A 24937-nucleotide genomic window follows, 5' to 3' on the forward strand; every position below is an offset into this window, starting at 1 on the left:
AAAAGGTCCATCCCTCATCATCTTTGCAATTTCCCTTTGATTTTCTTGTTTGGCAAATTGCTGTTCTCCAGATAAAGACTAGTTTGCAGTCTACTCACTTTCTCCCTTCATTACTCAGCTGGAAAACACACCTAAGACTCCTGTGGCTGGATGGGACCTCAGAGACCATCTCGTTCAATGCCTTCATTTCAGAGATGGGGAAACGGAGGGCTGGAAAAGGGGAAATTGCCAGCTCAAATTCACATGGTAGAACAGTGGCTCAGCTGAGATGGAAAGGAAGTGCCTGGAGTCTCTGTAATCTCTTTTTCTAGCTCTTTGCCTCAACCTGGCCCAACCCATGCCAAAGCTACACGGTCTGCATACATCACTGGCTGGAGGGTGGAGTGTGCCCCAGGAAGGAAATGGCTCTTCTCATGGTGGGGGAGAATGTTTTTCCATCTTGCATTGTCCTGAGGCTGTTGAGGGTGATCCCACAGTAGTTACGGCTTGAATCAGGATTCTGGCTCCTCCTTTGACTGCCATGAAACTCTAAATGGGTCTCCTGGCCTCTCTGAGCATCAATTTCCACTTCTGTAAAGTGGAACATGGTAGCTGTTACATTAGTTTGCTCTGGTGATAAAGAACAAGTAAACCCTTGTTGCCACAGAATCTGAGTTTTTTAAGATAGAGACGCCAGTCCTATCTTTTCAAACAAAAAGCAGAGTGCATTCTATACAGAGGAAATAGCTTGAGCAAAGTCATGGAGATAGTGGAGAACTTGGTGTTGCAGGGACAATTATGAATGAGCATTTTGAGCTTTCTTCCTGATCCCACAGGGAAGAATCCTGACCTGCTTGGTCAGCTCCTGGGCTCACCTTCCTTCGCAGCATCCAGGTGAACTATGAAATGGAGAGAAAGCACTTAAGCTGTCATAAGATTAAGTCCATCTACCCAATACAGAGCTAATGCAGGAATGTGTGGAGGCAGTGAGAAATAGAAAGGCCTCATGGTTTGGAGGCCAAGAGTGAGTGAAGGAGAGAGAGAGTTTTGGAAAAGGGATACACTTGGGATATTGAAAGCAACAGTGATAGAGGAGGTTTTAAAGATGTTTGTTGTGTGTTAAGAATGTACATACTTATCCCTTTGAAATTCTTTGAGAGCTTGAGTAAATATTTGCAGTGCTCTAAGTTACTTTTTGGTTGCTGGACTGTTTCTTTCAGTTTAACACTGTGTTGGTCCACATCCAAACTCTGAGTTACATGATGTTTGAAATTGAACTTGTGAGTAGCTCGTGTCAGGATCATTGGAAGGGAATTGGGTGGAGAATATCAGTATGTGAAGTTGTAAAAGATGGCAAGAGTCTTCAGAATGGTGCTGAACTATTCATATTCCCTAGGTTACCTGGGTCCTGCTGCTGAGTTCTTCCCCTAGTGAGTGTGTATGGGAGTAGTAGTAATAATATTTGTTCACACTTACCATACACTTACCACATGCCTGGAAAATTCCTAAAGAGTTTTACCTATGTTATCTCAGTTATCTCCACAACTACTCAATGAAGTAGGTATTATGATCATCCTCACTTTGTAGATGAAGAAGTTTAGGCGTGGAGAGGTTAAGTGACTTGCCCAAGATTACTGCACTTAGAAGTGGTGGGGCCTGTATTTGAATCTAGGTAGTCTGACTCTTAATAACTATCATAAGTATCAAAGCAATTGTTTATAAAGGGAGGAATGGCTTTGGAAATCTCTGCAAGGTTTTTCTTACTCTTTTTTCTCTTTCTTCCTCTCCCCTCCCCTCCCCTCTCTCCTTTGTGAGGGACTTATCATGGCATTATGTGGATTTATTGGATTTATAATATGGTTTACAGAGGCAACAGTTTTAGTTAAAGAAAATTGGTTTCCTTTTCAAAATGTCATGTTTCTCATTTTCTCTCAGCATCTTGGGCTTTTTTCAAGCTCCCCTCAGCTCCTAAGTCATTCAGAAGCATGTTTCACAATTAGAATGCTAGAAACCCTCACCAGCCAATTTGAGATTTGTGATCTGTTCAAAAAGACACTTAAAATAAACCCAGGAGTTGATGTTGAAGGAGAGGAATGAGTGGGAGCTAGAGGGGCGAGAAAAAGAAGTAAATGTGAGGCTGTTGGGCATCCCCAGGGATTAAGGACTCCATTTGCCCATCCATAAACTGTCCAACCATCTGTTTATCTGCCCTTCCAAAGGTACAGACATCCTCATCCGTCCATCCATCCATCTTAGAGTTTTTTCCCCCTTTCTCTAACATCTTGATGGAGTGAAGAATTTCTCAGGAATCAGTCTGGAATGGTTGATTTATTACCACTTATTAACGTCTTCTATATGTCTAGAAACTTTATGAACACATTCAATATTCCCAACAACCCTAAAGAAATGAGGCTCAGAGAAGTTAAATATTTTTTCCCCAAATCACACAGCTAATGAGAAGCAAAATAGAAACAGAAGGTGGAGGTAGGGGAGGGTTGGGAACTGGCACACGGTTTGCCCTTGACATAAGCCAGGTCCAGGGGTGGAGGGGACTGATCTAGAGAAGATGCGGACATAGGAAGTTTAGTCAAGTCCAGAGTAACCACTAGCATCCAGTTAGCTATTGCTGCATAACAAACCACCCCCAGATTCTCACTTCTGTCATTCAGGAAATTTCAGAGGTTTAGAGGTTACCATTCAGGTGCTGGGAACAAAGCCTAGACCTCTATTTGGGAAAAGCTAAATTCTTTACTACAAAAAATTAGTTTGAGAAGTGTTCATTTAGGAAGAGGGGTGGCAGAGAGGCAGAACCTTGTTGTTTTGATCCTCAGACTTTCCCCTTGGTAAGCTTGGAACAGAATGGCACATTAATTGGCTCTCCAGTCACAATTGTTAAATTTCACCCCTCGTTTTCTTTCTCTTTCTCCTTCCTGCCCCACCCAAAGCAGAATTCCTAGCCTTTTTCATCTGTGCAGACCCTCCCATTAGTTTGGTGAAGCCTGTGAATCTCTGTTCAAATATAGACTCTTTAAATGCATAACAGATACATAGAATTCCAAAAGAAACCAATTGTATTGAAATATAGTTATCCAAATGTTAAGAAAGCAAACTTATGATATTGTAATATATGTGCTTCTTTATTAACCCTTTAACTGTCAACCCAGTGGAGAGGTAAACAATTACTGTGATTTCAAAATAGTGTTGAATGTAAATATTTCAGAATATATGAAATATGTAGCAACTGTTAGGTGGTGTGAAAACATCCCTGGGTTTAATTGGTGAAAGCCAGTTCTTTCTAATACCACTGTGGTTTGTGTTCTATATTCATAATGGAAGAAAATGCCATATTTCAGTCGGAGGTTGGTGAAAAAAAGATGTAACTTCTTCCTGTCCAAGTTTGTAGATCACTGAATTCTATCCACACACCCTTAGAACCCAGGTTAAGAAGCTCTGCTTCAAAATCTTACATGGTATGTACTTATTTTTAAGTGGATACTGAGTGAAAACTCGAATTGTTCTGAGACATTTTTGAGAAGATTGCAAGAGTCATTGAGATAATTGGAGGCACCCTGGAGTTGCACAGAACTTGACCTGGGACTTGGTGCCCTCGTGCCTGATGGATTTACGGCTAAATGGGAGTGGGACTGTTGATGGCCTATAATCCCCGCATCTGGAAAAGTTATGTTGTGCGACATGGCTCAAAGGTGGGCTTGGCTTTTCCCATTATCAGTAATGACATTTAAATTTACTCAGCCTGAAAGCACTGGCCCAAGGCCACGGTGAGGATGGAAGAAAAATACATGAAAAATTTTAGGAAAAGCTGAAAAGAAAGGAGCTGTGTGCAGCTTTTGGGTAATCCATTTGTAGCCACCCGGCATCACCGGATCCATCTGGATAAAACCAAGGTTTCCACCATCTTTCGGACAGAACAAGACCCAAGAGCAAGACTAACATTATAAGAAAAGGCATTTCCAGCATATCCCACAAAGATTTGGTTATGTTATCATTTTGTGCATAATTTTCACTGGCACTGTGAAGCCTTCTGCTCACAGAAGGGTTTTCCTCTACGTTCCTTTTTCAGAGCTATGAAGGCAGATGTTGACTGTTGGCCGTATGCGAGGCTCTGTCAGAGCAGAACGTTTCCCCAGGAATTCAGGGCCAGACCCTTTTTATATTTCTGTGTAACTGGCACCATTCCCTGGCCCCCTAGGAGACAGACAGGCTCCTGGCATGGATCCCTTGGGAATCCAGAAGGGATGGAAGCCTAGCAGTGGGGCTGGGCAACACTTACCTGGCTCTTTCTAATTGTTAGAAGTTTGGCAGTGCAGAGGCGAGAGGAGAAGGCCTGCCTTACTGGGCTTAGGCTGACTTGCTGCTTCAAAGCTCATCTGACAGGCCTGCAAACGAACATCTGAGTCACTAGAACCTTCCTGAAAACAGGGGAATGGAAGGTGGGAGCTCTCTGGAGCACACTGCCATGGTGGAGGGCTGAGCCCACACACAGAGCCCCAGGAAGGGATGTTATTGGCATTGGAGGTGGAATTGAAAGGTGTATGTTCCCCTTTGAAGGCTGAATTGCTCTTTAAATGCACTGGGTGCAAGATGGAGTGCAAGATTTTTCTCTTTAACCTGGTCCTCTCCCAGGGAGTTGTGAAGCCAGGATCTTAGATGGGGACTTCCTCCTCAATCCCCGTTATCTGTTCAATCAGCAATCCTACCTTTCTCCATTTCCTTGAACATCTCCCTAGTCTCAGACACAGCCCTCCTTCTTCAGGAGTCTACCTGGGACCTAGACAACGGCAGCAGAGTCATCATCAATCTGCACGTCTCACTCTGCCCCGTTTCATTGATTTTCCTATGAACCTTTATAAGCAAAGGAGAGAAAATACATTTCTTGAGTATCCACTATATTTTAATTATTTAATTAATCAATTCATTTAATAAATATTTATTGAGTATGCACTAATGTCCAACAGCTCGGTTTTAAGCCTGGCAGAATGGGATGTGTGATCACCTTATCTCTGGTGCCATGAGTGTTAACCTGGAACCATCTCAAAGCTGTGTCTCTGTTTTCAGTAAATGATGATCCTTGAGAGTTTTTTTAGACAGAAGAACCTATTTGAAAGCTTAACTGTTTAATTTTTTTGTTGTCATGATGAAACATTTCAAACAGAATAAGGAATTTGGAAAGAAAGCCAAGTACCATCCAAAACTAACACATGCAAACATTTAATCATATTTGCTTTAAATATTTCTTTAAAAAGATAAGTAACATGCTACACTTACTGCTGTTAAGTGCCCCTTTGTGCCTCTCCTCAATCCTGTTCTCCATTTTTCAGGTAGCCACTGCCCCCAGGCAATATATTCTTTTTGCTCGTGTTTTAATACCCAAACTACATATGGATGGACTTGTAATCTCTTTCTTTGCCTTTGTAAATTTTAAAAATTAACTTAAGTGATATCATGCTGTAAATATTCTGCCACTTGCCTTTTAAAATTCAAACATTGTCATAGGAATTTATCCATGTTGTTCATAGAGATCAAGTGCATTCATCTTAACTGCTGTATAGTATTCCTCCAGCCTGTGACTCCATCACGATTTGCCTTTGTGTTTTTCTACTGAGGGATATTTAGATGGCTGATACTTTCTTTTTTTCTGATGACAATCAATGCTGCAGTAGACATCTCTATACCTCTCTACTTGAGCACGTACATGGGATATTTGTATATCTTTAGTCTTTACCGGTTACTGACATACGACTTTCTAAAGAGGCTATCTTGCAGTGTGGCAGGAAAGTTCTACAGTTCGGAGACAGGTGACCTGGTTCTAGTCTAATTCTGGCACCAATTCATAATGTGACCTCAGGCTTCCCTTGTTTGGCCTCAGTTTCCCCGTCTTTAAGATGATGGCCTGGACTGGCAGATTTCTACACTTCCTTTTTCCTGAGCTGGTTTTGCAGAAAGATCTCTCTTGGAAATAAAAGAAACCTCCCAGAGGCACATTTGCCATAAGTGTTAGAGAAGGGTTAATTGTGGAAGGCAGCTCATACTTTCTGAGTTCCTACAAAGGGTTGGAAACTTTCATTTTTCATTTACTTGATTTAGGGAGATTAGATGGTTTGCCCAAGACCACAGAGCTAGAGAGCATCAGAAGTGGGACCTGAACCCCAGTCTGAGGGATTCCAGAGCCTGGGTTCTGTCTACCATACAAGCTTCTCTTGCTTTGCCACGGGCCAGTTTTTTCCCTACACCCACATCTGGGTTGTTGGAATGACATTTTCCTTGGGCATCTCAACAAACACAAGGGGCCTCTATCCTGGGCCCTGCCCCAGGAATGCAGAGCTGAGTCTTTTTGACACGAGAAGGCACTACGAAAGAGCACTCCTTTGGAGGGAAGATAAGGAACAAGTGGCACTGAACCAGAAGCTGAGGACATCACAAAAGCATGAACTCTGAAGGCATTTATTCTCTGACCACAGCTAATGAACCAGTGAGGAATCGGCATCAATAAGAAGCAAATTAAACACCAGCTCCAGTTAATTAGTAAGCACAGCTGCCTGCTTTCCTACATTCAATTTCAGACTCACATTATGAATTGCCTCCCTGGAGAAACCAGCCCCCTCCTCCCCAAAAAAGCCTTGATCCAATAAACCAACTTTTAATGGAGCAGCTTCTTTCATTTGAAGGACAGTGACTTATCTCTGGGTCCTAGCTCTGTGGTGACACAAATTCTCTGAGCTGCCCAATCTCACTCAAGGTTAGTAATTAAGGCATAATTGAAATGAAATTAATTGCAATAAATGTGTAATTAGCACAGCCATTGATTAAGGGCATTTGAAACGCGGCCTGTGCATGAGACATTGATTGTCATGCTTTTTTTTTTTTTGATAAATGTAATTGCAATGATATCTTTTGTTACTCCAGAAGGTCTTTTTTTGTGTAATGAATTTCCACAGGAAGGACTGGCCTTGAAGCCATCTGACTTCATGAAATTCAGATATAAAGAGAATATTGCAGGTCTCATTTGTGTTGGGTATAAGTTCTTTTGCCCAGATTTCATGTAGGGTCTGTTTTAGGGTGACCCTCTAACCCATAGACATCTTTGTTCAAATTGGAAAAAGACACTCTTGGTGGTGTTGATAATGGAGGAAGCTGTGCATGTGCTGGGGTATGGAGTATACGGGAAACATCTATATCTCTCTCAAAATTTTGCTGTAAACCTAAAAATGCTCTTTAAAATAATAAAATAAAATGGGGGTAATAATAAAAAGAAAAAGAAAAAAGAAAAGGACACTCTTTCCTCTGTCCTTTGGGAAGTTCCAGCTCATGCCAGGTGCACAACTTGGCCAATGGAACATGGGCTGGATTTCAACCCACACTATTCCACCCAGCTGGGCACCTTTGTGTGATGAACTCTACATCCATACACAGCAGACTTGGTATGCTTCTCCAAGTACAGTGAGGTGACAGGAAGGCAGAGTCAGACCTTACGGGCTTGAAACTTGTCTCAGGAGCAAAGTCTACAGATCCTGGATGATCCCCTCCCCCCAGCCACCTTGATTGTTTGGATGTTATGCAGAAATTGCCATCTAGAATGCTGGGACTATAGCAGTAGCCAAGAGGGAAGACAGTGTTACTGGGCTAGGTGTGGCCTGGTGGGGTGGGGTGTAATATTAGGACCGAGGGGTAGGCAGATGGTAGAGGTGATGGTCCTACCACACTATGGAGAGGACATGGTGACTTCAGGAGAGTCAGGCTGGTGTTCATATGCAGGGGTCAGATATGGAGGTGGGGAGGGGAGTGGTTGGCAGGACCTGCCAGAGGAGTTTGTGGGTAGCAGGCCTAGGGTTCTCTGGGGTCTCACACTGAGTCTGGGGCAGTGGGTCCAGCCCTGAGTCAGTGGGGAGGATTTAGTATTTCAGGCAGCATGACTACTCCAGGCCCTGCCCCTAGATGGGGCTGAGCCCTAGGCTGGATGACAAGGGGCTCAAGGTCATGTCTGATGCTCTGTGACGACCCTTCCTCAGTTTTCTGGCTCCAAGGAGGAATGGCTGATCCTGTGTGATCCTGAGGCCTTCCCTCTATGAGTGTCTGTTCTTCATACTGAGGAGTTTGTTCATTCATCCAACCATTTATTTTTTCATTCATTCACTCAGGGACTATTTAGTGGGTGCCTGGTGTGCAGGTGCTATGCTAGCTGCAAAGAATGAAGTGGTGACCTAGTCCCTGCCCTCATGGAGTTCAAGGTCGAATGGAACAGACAGGCTTTGAATAATCACACAGACTTATATAGTCCCTTAATTACAAGGTGGAACAAATGCTTTGCATGTGGGCAGGGCCCCTTCCATTGGCCTCACAGATTTACCCTCCACTTCCTCCACCACTCTTCTCTGTGCCCAGGAGGCTGACCACTGTGGGCCATGTCAAATGGCTCTTTTGTTCTCTGCCTTTAGGTTGGACTGGGCCAACAGGGTGCCTGGCAGGAGACCAGAGGGAGGGAGGAAAACACAGTCAGGATATTTACTTCCCTAGATCATTAGTCATTGGCTGTGTCCTTACTGAAGGCCACAGCTCTCCACCCAGCCCAGGTTCTGTACAGTTTCCTCTCTGCTAGGCCCTGGGCTGTTAATGGTGTCCCGCTGTTTCTTGTCTGGAGCACTGCATGGACCTTTGTCTTTCCCTTCACCCTGCTCATCTTTTAAACGGGCCCTCTTTTCAACTCCCTTCTGCTCAGCTTGGCTGTGCTGTGTGTTTCCTCTGGGGGACAGAATGGTAGAAGTACAGGAGATTATGAGAAAGGACAACAGGGAGCACTGGCTTGACCTGGAGTGTCTGTGTATGTGAAGAAATGTTTCTTTGTGGTTAAAGCTCAGATATGATGGATGAGTAAGGATTAAGCAGGTGTAGGAAAGTGACAGAAAAGAAGAATTTCCCTGTAGAGGAAAAGTCAGTGCAAAGGCCCTGAGGTAGGAGGGGAGAGTGAAATGTCCTTGGGGCCTGGGAGGCGGCTGAATCCCTGCTGGCATTTGCTGCCTCCTCTGGCCCAGAAAAGGGGCAGCTCTGGTCCCTGAAGCCTTCAGCATGCCATTTCCTCGAGCAAGAGAATCTCCCTTTCCTGAGGTCCACATATATCTTTTAATGTGCTTCTTGGAGAGGGGATGAACACTGGACTTAAGGGGCAGTAAGCTGTGTGTGGTTGACCTGTTGAAACCAGGCTTAGTTAGGTGTGACTCCTACTTACTCTGGGCCTGCTGCAAGGTAGTTACTTCTTTAAACCTCATTTTCTCACCTGTAAAGTAGGGCTCATGAAACCCAATCAGACGAAGCATCTCTCAGCTTCCCCTCCCCACTCCCAGCCCCTTGATTCAGGACTTCAGAGCCCCAATTCCTCTTGGCTGACTATGGCAACAGTCTCCCAGCTGGTTGCTTCCCACCTTCAGTTTTATCCCACCTGACCCACTCTTCCATTTTTCAGCCAGGTTAATCCTGAAATGTAAATTTGACCTCATAACACCCCTAATTGTAACTCACCAATATGTCCGTCAGTAGCTCTCCAGCGCTCCCAGCACTGGGGCCTCAGATACACCTAGATAGTTTTTTAAATTGTTGTAAAAGCACATAGCATAAAATTTATCATCTCAACCATTGTTATTGTTACTTTTAAGTGTATTCATTGTTGTCCAACAGATCTCCAGAATTTTTTCATCTTGCAAAACTGAAACTCTATATCCATTAAATAATAACTCCCTATTACCCCTCCCCATGCTCCTATAACCATTACGCTTTCTACCTCTATGATTTTGACTACTTTAGGTACCTCATATAAGTGGAATCATACAATATTTGTCTTTTTGTGTCTGGCTTATTTCACTTAGCATAGTGTCCTCAAGGTTCCTCCATGTTGTAGCGTGTGTCAGAGTTTCCTTCCGTTTTAAGGGTGCATAATATTCCATTGTATGTATAGACCACATTTTCTTTATCCATTCATTCATCAGTGGACATTTGGGTGCTTCTGTCTCTTGGCTGTTGTGAATAATGTTGCTATAAACACGTGTGTACGAATAACTCTTTGAGTCCCTGCTTTCAATAGTTTTAGATATATACCCAGAAGTGGGATTGCTGGATCATGCAGTAGTTCTGGTTTTAACTTTTTGAGGAACCACCATACCACTGGAAAGGTTTTTAAAAGTGTAGATGCCTAGGTCCTACCCTAGGAGATGCTGACTCAGTGGATCTGGAGGTGAGGTTGGGGAGCTGAGAACCTATCTGCCTTTCAACAGCCTCCCTAGCAAGCCCCTCCCATGCTCCTCTGGACTCTACAGAATCAGATCTAAATTCCTGAGTCTGGCACACAAATTTCTTGATGATCTACCTCTACTCTACCTCTCCAGCTTCCTCCTCTTCACTGTCCCCCTCATCACACTTATGCCTGAAAAATAACCATCTGCTTGTTTCCTAGACATAACAAGGTCTTTCACACTTCCAGGCTTTTGCACATGCTCTATCTCCTATCCACAGCTCCCTCTCTTTCTTCTGTGCCTAGAAAACCTCAGTTAATCTGGCAAAATTCAGCTTAGATATTGGTTACCTCCATCAGGAAAGTCCTTTTCTTCCTGGTCTTGGCTTCCCTTGGGCAGAAGTCAAGCTGAGTCCCACAGAGGAAGGAGAACCATGCCAGGTCCTCTGAGGTCCACATAAGGAACCATTTCTTTATCCTCTTCAGCAGATTTTGAACAAAGTTTGAACTGCATACATGTCATGGTTGCCATGGTTACTGTAAAGGCATTCTAAATGTAGATGATTATATAACCAGCTGAAATGACTTGTTTGAGAGAAAAAGAAAAGTTTTGACCCTCCTCTTGCAATGAATGACTTGATGACCCAAGGGCTAGGGGTGGTGACTGTGCATGGGGTCACTGTGGAATAATGCACTTGGGCTGCAGGCAGCAGCAAGTCTTGCTTTCAAAGAGCAAGTGCCCCATGCCACCCTCCAAGACAAAACTCTCATTCTGAAGGTGGGTAAACTGAGGTCCAGAGAGGACATAACTTTCCCTGAGTTCCATGGAGAGCTAAAGCCTGAACAAAGACTAGCTTCAGGTCACCAGGGGCAGTGTGCTATGGGGAAAGAAGCCCCAAATTTGACATGAGACACTTAAATATGAACCTTGATTCTTGGAGCCTCAGTTTTTAAACTTGTGATATTACTTGTATTAGTCAGTGTAATCAATGCTGGTTTCTGTAACAAAGAAGTCCAAAAATCTCAGTGACTTTTTAAACAATGTAAGTTTTGGGGGTTTTGTATATGACAAGCTGCAATTGGCCATTTAATGGATAACCTTCCATGTGGTTACTTGGCAACCCAGTCTCCTTTCACTTCTTGGCTCTGCCATCTTGAAGGACCGTGAAGAGCAGATGGCAAAGGGCCTCCTTCTGCTAGGTGGACACATATACGACAAGCATGGTGGATCCATAGGAGGGAAGATGGGAAAAAGCTGTCCTCTGGCCAGGAATATCTGCTTGGATTGCTTCAGCCAAACTTAGCCTACTCTAATGTAATTGTTGAAGGTTCCTGGAGCAGAGCAAGTAATTGCTCTCCATCTTGGCAACTTATCAAAGCCTTTCACTTCCCCATGGCTCCATCCCAGCTGCCACTTTGTAATTCATCTTTTAGGGAGGCTACAAAGTATAGGGAAAGATCAGAAACTTTGAAATCATGCAGACTTGAATTTTATCTTTGTTTTCATTAGCCAAGGGATCTTAGGCAAGTCATTTACCTTCTCAGAGTTTCTTTATTGAAAAAGGGGATTATTAACAAAGATGGGAAGATGAAATGGACTATATTGTAGAACAGTGTTTGCCCAAAGTTGGTGCTCAATAAATGTGCTCCTTATTACTTTCCTGATCTGATTTTTAGAGCCTGGAAACCTACTGGCCCCTCAAACCTGTGACCACTTCTGCCACCATACTGTATTATCACCTCCTGTGTCTTCACCTCTTTTTATCTTTGTCTTGATAGCTGTGCCTGGGGCATATTCCATAAGAGAAGCTCCACCTTCTTAGCATTTCCCTACCACTCTAATCTCTGGACCCATTCTAGAATGCTCTCAACCCCAACAGGCCATAGAGGGATAGGCTGGTGGACATCTCTTAGGAGCCACAGGGCCAAACCAGGCAGTTTGTTGGAGGCCTTGAGTTGACTGGATTTTCTTCTGAATGCAACTGAAAACCGATGAAGGATGTTAACAATGTGTAAGAATGACTTGGTTTACATTTTAAAAGGGATGCTCTTTTTCTTTCCTGCTTGGTGGGGAATGAATTATAGAAGTGCAGGACTAAGCAGGAAGACCTGTTAGAATGGGAGTGGTTGGGATGGAGAGAGGTAGTCAGACTTAAGAAATATTCAGGAGAGGAAATCAATGAGACTTGAGGACTAGGAAGTTCTCTCAGAACACAAGGTGCTGAAAGTGATCAGAGGGAGGATGAAGAATATAAGGTACCCAAGGGGGAGGTTTGAGACAAAAAACATTGTTCTCAGCACGAGAAGACCCTAGCAGCACTACCAGTAGTAGAAGCAGCAGCACCTGAAGGTGTGCTTGTAGAAAACTTGACTGAGCTAAAGCAAAACTTGAATCTACAAATGGAAAGTCTTCCCATATAATAAATAAGAAAAAGAAACCACCCAATAGTCACCGCCAGGGAAGGTTTAAAATTTCAAGGGTAAAGAAACCATCCTACAAGTCCTCTTGAAGGTAAACATTTTAAAAAGAAACCAAGGGAGAAAAATCTAACTGACATGACAGCAAATTTCTCCACATTCAATACAGAAGAAGAATCAAAGTCAAAGCTTTGAAGGAAAAGTTACCCCCAAATTCTGTACGCAGGCAACAGGTCATTCCTATTGGAAGACAATGTGAAAACACTTACTGATGTGCAGAGATACTGATTATACAACTTGTATATATTTTTTTCTCGGAAAAAAAAGACTGGAAAATGCATTTCAAAATGTCAAGGTATGAAGTAAACTCTTTAAGGATAGAAAAATCAGGCTATCAATGGTGGACAGTAAGAACTGAAACAATTTAAACTTAGCATAAATCTAAACATATTTTTGAATAGAAAACAAATATCATAAACAATCCTAGAAAGAATAAAAATAATAATAGCGAATGGTTAGTGAGCACTTCCTATATTGGGAGCACTAAATGTGTTACCTATATTAACTCATTTAACTCTCATATCTTCATAAGGTGGGCACTTTTAGATGCCTATTTTTATAATGAGGAAGTGGAATAGAGAGAGATTAGTTACACACACACACACACACACACACACTCGAACCCAGGAAATCTGAGTCGAGTTTGCATGACTAATTATACTCCTTTCTATACATATGGGAGGGAGAGGGTAATAAAAATAAACATGTGGTGACTCTCACAAACCTATACAAACAAAAATCGTATAGGAGAAAGTTCAGGTGGAATTTCAAGCAGGATACCTTCCTACAGCAAACACATAATACTCCTGAAAGAAAAACATATTTTAAACTTTGTATTATTTGACCTAGAAGTTCTGCTCCTATAAAGTTTCCTAAGAAATAATCAGTAATATACCTAAAGACTCATGTACAATGATACTTACTGCAGTACTATTTATTATAAAGGAAAGTGTGAGAGAAATACAAATGGCCAAGAATTTATAATTAGTTCTGTTCAACAACTTTTTTCTGGAGTCAGTAAATCTTGATGCTGAACGTTGGTATGATAGAAAAACATGCAGTCATTCAAACTATATTGTAGAGAAAGATCTAGAAACATGTATTAGGATATAGATTTGGCTGCTATAGAGAAGACCCAAATTAACAATGAATTAACTAATGTGGAAGTTTCTTTCTCCTTCACGCAGCAGTCTGGAGATGGTCAGTCCAGGGCTTGCAGCAGCTCTGCTCCATGAAGTGGCTCAGGGACCCAGCCTCCTTCTATCTTGTTGTTTTTGCCACCTGTAGAACATGGTCCAAGACAGTTGACACGTCATCCTCACTTCTGGAAGAGCAGCTGAAAGTAACAAAAGAAGGTGATGGAAGGCATGTCCCTTTCTTTCAGTGCAACATCTGGAAGTAGTATATACATCAATTCCACACTGACTAGAACTTGGTCACGTGGCTACACCCAGCTGCAAGGGAGGCTGGGAAGTGTGGTTTAAAAAATAGTATGAACAATTACATGAAGTTTTGGTGGATTACGTTACTAAAGGGAGAATAGGAGAGTAGATATTGCAGGACAGGTAGCTCTCTGACTTGGCACAGAAAGTTTTACAACATATTAAGCGGGAAAAGTAGGAAATAAAACAGGACCAACTTTACACATCTCTGTGTACCTATATGTAAAATTCTTTTTTTTTCCTGTATTAACAGTGGTATTCTTTAAGAGTTGGGATTGTAGATGATTTAAATTTTTTTTGTGCTTTTATTGTATTTTCCCAATTTTCTACAAATTAACACTACCCCCCACCGTAATCAGAAAAATCCACCATATATACAATAAAAGAAGTCATTTAGGGGAGAGGGCAGGGTGTGTTGTGTGCAGCTACCTTCCCTTTCTTCTGACTTCCCTCTGACAGGCCTCTTTTGTTGGTAGCTCTCTCGTCTCTTACACAAAGGGATGACATTGTCTGTTCTACGTCTCAGATATGAAACCCCAGAGGGAGTTGTCAGTGGGTTTATTCTGGTGTGAGGCAGGACGTTTCCTACCAGGAATACAAGCCAGCCTCAAACATGGCCTCTCCTCCTGGGGGATAATTAAGAGCAGTTCTCTTGTTCTCCTAGGAAAGAGGGGCTTTGGCACTGAGATGGGAGGAGGGAGGGCTGTTCAACAAAGGATGGTGCTGGAGGATGGGCAGGACCCTGGGTATAAAGAAACAGGAAAAAGGGAAATAGACTCTTTAAAGGGTCTTCGATTTCTGGTCCTTCTGCTTCTAGGAGCCTGAGACAGGAAGGGGTTTAGGCAAGACCTGCTTCTCCCTGGGGTCTGACTTCTTAACTGATCTTCCCTAAGGGAGGGACAGTCTTTTTTTTTTTTTTTTTTTTTTTTTCAGTCTTAACTGAGATATAATTGACATTCAGCACTGTATACATTTAAGGTGTACAGCATCATGACTTGACTTATATATATTACAAATCGATAACCACAATAAGTTAACATCCATCATCTCATACAGAAGCAAAAAAAAAGAAAAAAAGAAAAAATGTTTTTTCCTTTGTGATGAGAACTTTTAGGATTTACTCTTTTAGCAACTTTCAAATATACTATTTAAATATTTAATGCCATGTTAACTACAGTTATCATGCTGTTAGCTACATTTCCAGTGCTCATTTGTCTTATAAGTGGAAATGTGTACCTTTTGACTACCTTCATCCAATTCCCCCAACCCCCAACCCCACCTCTGGTGACCTGATCTCTTTCTCTATGAGTCTGGATTTTTTTCTTCTTCTTTTTTTTTTTTAAGATTCCACATATAAGGGAGATCTTATACTATTTGTCTTTCTCTGCCTGATTTATTTCAGTCAGCATAATGCCCTCAAGGTCCATCCATGTTGTCACAAATGGCAGAATTTCCTTTGATGTGGCTGAATAATATTTCACTATACATATGTACCAAATTTTCTTTATCCATTCATCTGCAAGTGGGCACTTAGGTTGTTTCCATGTCTTATGAATAATGCCGCAGTGAACATTGTAGGGCAGATATCTCTTTGACATAGTGCTTTCATTTTCTTCAGATATGTACCCAGAAGTGGAATTGCCGGATCATAGAGTAGTTCTATTTTTAAGTTTTTAAGGAAACTCCATACTGTTTTCCGTAGTGGCTGCATCAATTTACCATCGTGAGGACCGTTATAACTCCTCCTCAAAGCTTTGTTGGATTGGTTGTCAGCTTGGCCTGTGGTCTAATGACAGTGTCTCAAGACTCCCCAGCGATTGAGTTAGTGCCTCCTGTGTGCCAGGCATTGTTCAGGCTGATGGGAGTTCAAGGTTCAGCTCTGTCTTTTAATAACTGCGAGATTGCAGATGGAGCACTTACCTCCTCTGTGCTTCCGTTTCCTGTCTGTCAAGTGGGGCAGAACAACCTCTACCCAACAGGATGGGTAGGAAGACTAACTGAGCTAAGGCCTGTGAAGTGACTCAAAAACACTGGCCTAGTTTGCTAGCACTGCTGTCACAAACTGCCGCACACTGGGTGGCTTAAACAACAGAAGTATATTGTCTCAAAATTCTGGAGGCTGGAAGTCTGAGATCAAAGTGTTGGCAGGGTTGGTGCCTTTTGAGGGCTGTGGAGGAATTCCAGGCCTTTCTCCTTGGCTTGTGGACAGCTGCCTTCTCCCTGTATCTCTTCACATCATCTTCCCCTTAGGCATGTCTGTCTAAGTTTCTCCTTCTTGTAAGGACACCAGTCATATTGGGTTCAGACCCACCCTAACGACCTCATTGTTAACTGGATTATCTCTGTAAAGTCTCTATCTCCAGGTAAGTTGCATTCTGAGGTAGGGGTGGTTAACATATGAATTTCTGTGTGTGTGGGTGTGGGGAGTAGGAGGGAGGGCAATTCAATCCATAACAAGCAGCTATAGCACCTATAACAGAATACCAGAAATATTGGTCATTATTATCACCACGATCCTTGTGAGCTTTGACATGTCGTGCTGCCCCGGGGCCATCTCAAGTTGCCATGGCACTGCTTTTCTGGAGGGGGGTCAGAAAAGTCTTCCTTCCCCGAACCCCAATGGTGACATTCCCGTCTGTCTCCCAGGGCTCAATCCCAGACAGCTCAGTGTGCCAACAGTCTGTGGAGTGCTGGCCAGCTTCTACCCTGCGGGGTCATGCCTGTTTAGCTCCTTCTCTCTCCTGCTGAGAGTTTGAAAAATTCATTTGTTATGTTTATTTATTTAGCAACCACTTTTGTTATGCTTACTACGTGCTGAGCCTTATTCTAAGCACCTTACACATAGTAACTCATTTAATTCTCCTAACAACCCTGTGGGGCAGGTGCAATTATCACCTCCTATATGAGGATACTGAGCACAGAGAAGATAACCCCCCTGGGATTTCATGAAGCAAATGGCAGAGCTGGGATTTCAACCCAGGCAGAGTTTATCATGAATAACTATACTATGAAGGGGAAGCAATGTGGCAGGAATATAAACTTGGGGGTCAGAGAAATGTAAATTTGGATGCCAGCTAATGAGCAGAATTAGAAATTTCCATCACTGCCTGCTTCATCTGTAACTTTTCTAAGAAGAACAGGCCCATCCCCCAGTTCTCTTGGACGTGTTCCATTACATCATTCCAGGCCTCAGCTGATTGGATTGAGGTGGACATGTGACTTAAGTAGGCTCCATCTGTTGGCTGGGACCCGTGACTTAGATGGCCAATCAGATTTCATGCTGAGACATTTGGCTAAGAGGCTTGAGCTGTGAGGATCAGAGCTGAAACCCTTTGGTCCAGAGGCATCGTTAAGCTGGAATGGTCATTTGGGGTCAGGTGCAAGCCTGAGTTAGAAGGCAGGAGTGGGCAAGTGCGGGCAAATGGAGGACTGCTTTCAGAGGTAGGGAGAAAGGAGCAGGGCATTCTCTCTCTCACACAGACACACACACACACAGACTCTTGGTGACCCTCTCCGTTTTTGGTGCCTTATCCTTCAAGCTTCTGAAGTGTTGGCTGCCAACACCTTATAGTTTTTCCTTCCCCAGAGAAACCCTTGACCTAATGGCTTTCTGGCCAGGTTAGTTAGTCCCTCCGCCCTCAGCAACCAGCTGCCAATGACTGACTCACATAGGGTACAGAAGGCCAGCCTCGTGACTCAAGATGGGGCCAACTCTGTGGTGCCATTGACACTCTTGAGCTCCCTTGGGACCAGGCTGAAGCCGGTCTCCACCCGAGATGACGTTCTTGCTTAGACTTCTTCTTTCCCTACCTTGTCCTGCTTCCCTCTCTCCCATTCTCCTTCTCAATAATCACTTATGCAAGGATCCCCATCCCATCTCGAGGGCAAGTTGGATTCCTAAGACACAAAGACAGATAACTTGGCTCTCAAATCTTGTCCACTTTTAGGCTCCACACCATTTGCTCTTGTTGGGTTTCCTATCCTGGGATTCTGAGTCGTCTATTTTCTTTACAACAACTCCTCTTTTGTTTTCTTGCAGCTAAGCAAGTCCAAATTGTGTGAACTTGGTAAAGTTACTCAGCCATTCTCAATCTCACTCCATCTGGAAGTGAGATTATTCTTACATTATTCTTCCAACTTCAGTGCTTACTTTGGTGACTTAATAAGAGAATGCATATGATATGACAGCTTCTAGCACTATGATTGGTTTAGAGTAGGCACTCTATTAATGAGTTCTGTGGTTTTGTTTTTGTTTTTGTTTTTGTCTTTTTTACAGTATTTTCTTCTTCCCTCGCCCAAGTCAATTCAGGCCGGGAAAGCATAAAGAGAAAATATATCAGTGTGTTGTATGTCTTTCAAAATACTATGGAAATGTAGGAGTTCAAAGAGATATGAGTTTAGAGTCCCAAAGATCCAAATTCGACTCTCTAGCCCATTGCTTCTCAAATTATAATGATCATGTGAGTGACATGGGGCTCTTGTTAACAAGCAGACTCTGATTCAGGAGGTCTGGGTGGAGCCCAAGTTGCAGCCTTTGTAACAGAGCTCCAGGTGGTACCAAAGCTGCCAGTCCTCAGAATAGCAAAACTTTGAGTATCAAAGCTCTAGTCTGCCTTTTGGTTCCAGAGTGATTTTTTCCTCCCCAAATAGTCAACCTGAATGGCAGGCTCTTCCCTTTCCATTCCATTTTGCACCTCCTGCGAGGTGTGGTTCCTGCCAACAAGGAGATCTCAGTGGTTGAGGCAGCCAGGAAAGCTGTCGGTTGTGAAGTGCAGTGTGTCGTAAGTAAAGCTCACTGTAGGGGGTGTGGGAAGCTGGTGAGGGGCACTTGCTCCCGGAGAGGAAGTCAGGGAAGTCTCCTTGGCAGAGATGAGCTGTCGTCTATCACTCTGCACAGATATCTCCTGATTCCTAACCCCCCGCTTTTTAAGCAAGGATCACGCACAAGAATCCCAGGGCTGCTGTGACATTTTACCTCCTGTTGCCCGGACTGTGGTATAGATGCCCTGCCTTCTGGACAACAGTATCCACACCTGAGCCCACCATGTTCCTTTGGCCATGGCCTTGAGCCTCCCAGCCCCCTACACATGAGAGGTCCTAGCCTGCCTCTTTCTGATCCAGGGCCTGTTTTTATACCACAACTATAGCGTGAGGTTCAGGCAGTTCCAGATATGAGGGTAAAAATGTGTGTTATTTCCACAACATTTAATGCATTTCCTGTTTTCATTCTAATCCTGCCAAGTCCTTACAAACATTATCCTTTCCAAACAGAGATTGGTTTTCCTTGTTCATGGATGCCAGCAGCTGGGACAGGTTCTCTCCATCTGCTCATTTTCTCCTTTGCCGTTCTTCTTTCTTTGCCCCTCTTTTCCCTTGGGAATCACAGCGTGGAGGCGTTGTCTCCAAGGCCACTGTTGGCTTGTGTAGGGGAAGGAGGTCTTCTGTTCATTGTTAAGTCATCTTCTGTTGGCATATCTGGGAGTTTTCACTTAAGCCTAGAAGTAACTGAACAGAAACGAGGCCCTTGATTGATTACTCCTTTCCTTAACACATGCTAAGTATCCTGATATGTCAGACACTGCTCTAGGCTCCTGGGTCCAGAAGTACACAAACATGGTTCCTGCCCTGGCAGTCTAGATAGATGTACTATACTTATTCTATCAATGGGGGGCACCTAACGCACGCACACACACACACACACTCAAGTCTTCAATCTCCTGAGCAACCCAATCTCACTGTCTTCAGAGGAATGGTCTCTGTCCCAGGCCCAAGGAAAACAAAAGAAATTCCTAGAAACATACCTCACACCTGTTTGAATGGCTCTAATCAAAGAGATAAGAATTAGCAAGTGTTGGTGAGGATGTGGAGAAAAGGGAACCCTTGTGCACGACTGATGAGAATGTAAATTGGTGCCGCTAGTATGGAAAACAGTATGGAAGTTCTTCAAAAAATTTAAAAAAAAATAGAACTACCATATGAGCCAGCAATCCCACTTCTGGGTATATTTCCAAAGAAACTGAAGTCTGGATTTTGAAGAGATATCTGTACTCCCAGATTCATTGCATTATTGTTCACAATAACCAAGATATGGAAGCAACCTAAATGTGTGTAGAAGGAAGAATGGAGAAAGAAGGTGTCATATGTATACACACACACACACACACACACACATATATATATATATACACACACACACACACATATACACACATACATACATACATACATATATATATGTGATATTATTCAACTTTAAAAAAAAAGGAAATCCTGCCATTTATGACTTATACTTGAACTTGGAGGACATTATGCTAGGTGAAATAAGCCAGACAAATACTGGGTGATTTCACTTATATGTGGAATCTAACATAACCAAACTCAGAAGCATAGAGTAGAATGGTGGTTGCCAAGAGCAAGGGGAGGGGAAAATGGGGAGGTGTTAGTCAAAGGGCACAAAGTTTCAGTTCTGCAAGATGGGTACATTCTGGAGATCAAATGTACAGGTAACAGTACTGTGCTGTGTGCTTGAATTTTGGTAAGAGGGTAGATCTTCAGTGTTCTCACCACACACACAGAAAAAGAAAATGGTAACTTTGTGAGGTGATGGATATATTCATTAGCTTGATTGTGGTGATTATCTCACAATGTACACATTTATCACAAATTTAATTTGTCAATTATACCTCAATAAAGCTGTTTAAATTTTTTTTTTCCTCTGGGGCCATTTTGAGAGCGAATGGAGTGGGAGCCACAGGAAGGGTTTAAAAGTCCCATTGGTCAAAGAAACTAAATTGCTGGGGACTCGTTTGGTGTAAGAAGGGAACAAGAGTCCCCCGGAGGGCCTGGCCCTCGGCGGAGGAGGGCTGCTCTTGAGAGACCACAGTGAGTCATATCCGGGCACCGTGTACTTACGCACAGAATCTCACGTTCAGCAAGGAGAGGCTGTTGCTTGAAACCTGATGGTGAATACAGACAATGCTCCAATCCCTGTGGAAAATGACTGCACTCAGCTCCCTAAACTCTGTGTTTCTCCATATTTATATATGCTGTTACCCAGTGAATACCTGATTAAGGAATGCAGCTGCCAAATGAATACATTTGTTGCTCATCAAATGGAACCATAAAGCTAGCGATGATGGGGCTTATTAAAAACCTCCTTTCACTCAGTGAAAAATCCCCCGCATGTCCCAGCCCGTCTCAATATCGTGGCTAATGAAATGGGTAACCAATACACAAAGAGATGTATTCAAGAGCAAATTAACTGCCTCAGGAATATGCATCATAAAGATTGCAGCCTGGAAAATAAATAGACAGTGTATTGGGCAAATTGGACTCGTGTTTAAGTGTTGATGAGTTGGAAATATTGGTTTAGCTTCTTGATGGTAGCAGGCAGTATGGGATCTTGGAAGGCAGACGTTAGCAATGAAAAATCAAACCAGGGACCCTCTAATCTGCTAGCACTGGGAAAGGGGTGAGAAGGAGTAAGCACTGAGGCATTACTGAGGCATTCCTAAGTGCCAGGCCCCATGCTGTTGCCATGTAGGCCTTACATCACCCAAGAAGAAGGGGCCACCATATTTTTGGCCTCACCTACCTGTGACCACGTAATGAGATGACACAGAGAGATTTTGTTTTCTTTGTCTGTCCAGACTATTAGTACATGAGCCTTTATCAGATTCTTTAAAAAGAATTAACAACCCCTCTTAAATAAGTCCTCAGACATTTCTGGTTTTCTTTGAGCCTTTGCTCATGATTTTAAAAAAAGAAAGAAAGGAAGGAAGGAAGGAGGATAAATAGATTTCCCTTTGTGTCTTCTGCTCCAGACTCTTGTCCTTCTATCCCATTCCTACTCTCTGCCTTCCTTCTTCTCTGGGCCCTTTTTGGACCAGAGGGAAGCAGCAACTGCAGGCTAAGTGGCCATCCCAGCCATGGATAGGTCTTCCTGCTCTCCCCTCCATCCTCATCCCAGTCAACAGACAGACACAGCCTGAGGAGAAGGTCATAGTGTGGCTTTTGAGTTATATGGATCTGGTCATGTGATCTCAGGCATGTCATCTGATGCCTGGGAGTCCCTATTGTCCCAGGAGAGTGAAGGTGATCTTGTCTCCCTCACAGCCAGTCGGGAGGAACTGTGGAAATAACATGCAGTAAATTTCTGGAACAGAGATTCCCAAACATCAGTCACTTCTGAGTCCTGATCTCCTCCATGATTTTCACAGGCCTGCCTTCTTTTCAAAAAGAACCAGTGAAGGGGGTAATTGAAAGGAAGGTCACTGCAGCTGTGGGCCCTTCTACAGAGGGACTGAATGAGCTGATTTAATGTGTGGCAAGACCACAAAGAGATAAAACCCAGCAGCCCCAAGTGCTGGAACACATACCCACTGCACCTGCTCAGGCAGCATTTCTATTATTCTGTTTATTGTTTTATTTATTTATTCTTTTGTATTAGTATGTTTCATATCATGTAATTATTATATTTGATTACTTTTTATCCACAGTGCTGCAATAATTATTTTAAAAGGAGAGCTAATATATTGTTTGGGCTTATCCCCTGACCCATTCCAGGTTAACTGAAAGTCAGTTTCCACGTGGGGTAAATGGATTCTGAAGGGCTGTCAGGGCTGTGCACCCCATTTGTTTATTGGTACATGTCTCAGAGCAGGCTCCCCCAGAAGTACACAGGGTGTGAATACAAATGGTTTTCCTGGGAGGTGATCTGAGGAAGCAACTGGAGGTGAGTGGGGAAGTGGGACTGGGAAGGAAAAGTATGGGGTGCTTTATTGAGCAGGTTACTGCACTGGCCACTGGGGAACTTCCGGTAGACAGCATAGAACCCACATCCTAGTCATCCCACCTGAGGGGGAGGGAGCTGAGGTATTTATCTACCAACTCAGAGCTCATTATGGAAGCTGTAGGCTCTCTACCAGGGCAAGAGAAGGGTGGAGCTGAGGAGTTCAGATCTGCTTCCACATATATTAAATTAAACACAGTTGAAGGGATTTTGTGATGCCCCTTGAGGTGGGTAGAAAGAACTTCAGGTAAGAATAATGGCCTCAAGTTGTGGGTGAGAGTTGCATTTTTCGTCCTCCAGGAATTCTCAGTGTGATGTATCTCAATGGCATAGGCTAGACTCTACTCCTTTAGGGATCACTAAAGACCCTGAGTTACTCTTGGCAAATGATTCTGCTTCTGAGAGTCACTTTTCTCGCTCACTATGTGAATAGGTGACAGCAGGACTGAAGATCCTACTGGCAGGCAAAGATCTCTGAGCTTGGAGCTCCACCAGCAGCTTCTGTTCTGCTCCCAGGGATCTGGAACAGAGAGTGTGTATTCTCTACCCGATGCATGTCTTCTGCAGAAGGAGAGGGGAGGCAGCTCAGTCCTACATCATTTGGAGCAAATGTGTTCAAGGAGTCAACCTCTCTGCTGGATGTTTATACCCTCTACACATTCCCCAACAACCGGACGATGAAGTTCAGAAACCAGCCCTGGCTACTTCTCACAGAAGGGAGGTTGTTGGAGTCATCCAAATGGATGAAGGCAGAACAGGTGTAAGAAATAAGGCAGCTCCTGAGGGTAGAAAGCAGAACAGGGTGGGATGGGACGGGCCCCATAGTTTTTCAGTTTCTTTGTCCTGCTAGTAGAGATTTAAATTCCAGGGAGGGAAGCCAGTTATACAAAGCGTGGGGCATCACAGGGCATTCCCAAAGAGATGCACAGCCTTCTGGGACCCTCAGAGTTTCCCATGAGGAGGTTCCATTTTTGTTGATGCCACTGCTGGACCAAAGAAGGTAGCCTCTGCCATTCTCATGAGGGTTGTTATACTCTCCAGGTGTGTCTCCCCCCACCCTCCAACTGTTCTGAACACCATGGCAACAAATCAATACAATATAGCTATAGTGCCTTCCTGAGCGATGACGTGAGCCTGGAGGCTCAGAGGTAAGTTTTCTAGACATAGCATCACTCAACAGGTCCAAACCTCAAAGCTGCCTGAGGTCTAATCCTGGGGCAGGGATTGGCTTACTCCTATTTGCTTCTTCCTTTCCCCAGCTGGACAAACAGCCCATCCTTTAGGGCCTGTTTGTTACAGATTGTGACAGCTCCTTGGCCAGGTGCCTCAGTGTCTCTTAAAATCAACAAGTAATCCCAAGGCAATATTTGCACCGAGATGAGTGGGAAAAGTGGGTAGTTGCAGGGACATGGGTTACCAGATGGCTCTGAGAGGCAGTCCGATTTCAAAAGTAATTAAGAACAACGATCTCAGAAGAGCAGCAGAAACCAAACTCTCTGAACAAAGAGGCACCGGATCTTAATGTTTTGCCAGGGCCTTTAATGCTTCATTGTTTGGTCTTCTGGGCTGGGGCATCAGGAGGCAGGCACCTCTCAGTAAACAGACTAATTTCTGTGTGTGGGTCAGGGTAGATCTCTCAGAACAGAGAAAATCAAATCAGAGCAAAGATCATCACGGAGGGAGAAAGGGAATGTTTAAAAGGGCAGTCTTGGTCAGGTTTTCTCCCTCTTTAAATGACCGTTAGTGTGATAGCCAATAGCTTGTTTATCTCTTAAGGCATTTATAGAGCATTGGGAGGGATGGATGAAAACACAAATAAGGTACGGGCCCTATTCTCACAGGAGTTATAAACTACGGATAATGACAACAAGTACTATTTAGAGGGTGCTATATAGTTTGCAAGGTATAATTTTGGTGAATATTGTAATGCTATTGATCACAGGTATTATTCATTCAGGATTTTTCCTGAGTGCATCAGGAAAGGGAAGCTCAGAGAGGTTAAGCAACTTG

The sequence above is a fragment of the Camelus dromedarius genome, chromosome 18, assembly GCF_036321535.1.
Source record: "Camelus dromedarius isolate mCamDro1 chromosome 18, mCamDro1.pat, whole genome shotgun sequence".
In the NCBI taxonomy this organism is placed as follows: Eukaryota; Metazoa; Chordata; class Mammalia; order Artiodactyla; family Camelidae; genus Camelus; species Camelus dromedarius.